A 1119-nucleotide genomic window follows, 5' to 3' on the forward strand; every position below is an offset into this window, starting at 1 on the left:
ATAGGACATAGTGTGTGTGTGTGTGTGTGTGTGTGTGTGTGTGTGTGTGTGTGTGTGTGTAAACAACAGTGAGAGTGTACGGCTATACTCTTCCAAGTGTGTGTTACTCTTCCAAGTGTGTGTATGGCCTTGTGTGGAGTGCAGGCTTCTTCTAAGCAGGAAAAGGCTCTCCTCTGCTTTTCCAAGATTTGACCTAGAGGCCAGAATCTTTTGCCTTCACGTTCTGGATAAATGAACATATGGTGCCTTTGTGCAGTACACACCGTGGACACCTGTACTGATGGCTCTGACCATGGTCTCCTCAATGCCCTTGCATCATTCCCACTCTTTCCCTTGTCAGAGGATGGCTTTGCCTGCATTAATGTAAGCCTCCTCAACTTCCTATTCCCCACCTGCAAATATATTCACATCCATGTCTTTCTTTTGCCTTTTCCCTTCAATTTTAGAACACTAGGTGTCTGCCTTTTGTGCAACTCCTATGCTCTTGTTCCCATCGGGGGTCTCCTCTGGGCCTTGCTGCATTAGTTATCCCCTCTTCACATCCTCTTTTCCAGTTGTCCCATAAAAACAATTCCATTTTATATAAGCCTTCTCTTGACTCCGAAGACCCCCTCTACTACTGTTTCTTCCCTCTCAGCCAAGCTTCTGGAAAGAAGTCTCTCTATGACTATTTTCAGTTCTTCACCAACTACACTCTGGCCTCCCCCTCTATTGCTCCCCTGAATGTCCTTTCACGGGGGTCTTCAGTAACCTCCATGTTGCCTGATTTACTGGGTAACTTTTCAGTCCTTATTTTACCTGACTACTTTGCACATTTGACATTGATGATCACGTCTTTCTTCAGGAAACTCTTGGTTCTATTGGCTTCCATGATAGCTCCCCAAACAGAACCTACCAGTCAGTGTGAGGACCATGCCCAATGTCTATACTCAGGTCCCTGGCTGGGCAGCCCCATGTTATCTGGAAACAGAAAACAGAGCCACAGATCATATAAGGAGGTCATACTGAGCAGAGCCTGGGTGGAAAGCAGCCATGGGAGGTCCTGGCCATGATGAGTAAGCAATAAATAACCAGAAGAGAGAGAGAGAGAGAGAGAGAGAGAGAGAGAGAGAGAGAGAG

The sequence above is a fragment of the Hipposideros armiger genome, unplaced genomic scaffold (assembly GCF_001890085.2).
Source record: "Hipposideros armiger isolate ML-2016 unplaced genomic scaffold, ASM189008v1 scaffold_26, whole genome shotgun sequence".
Lineage (NCBI taxonomy): Eukaryota > Metazoa > Chordata > Mammalia > Chiroptera > Hipposideridae > Hipposideros > Hipposideros armiger.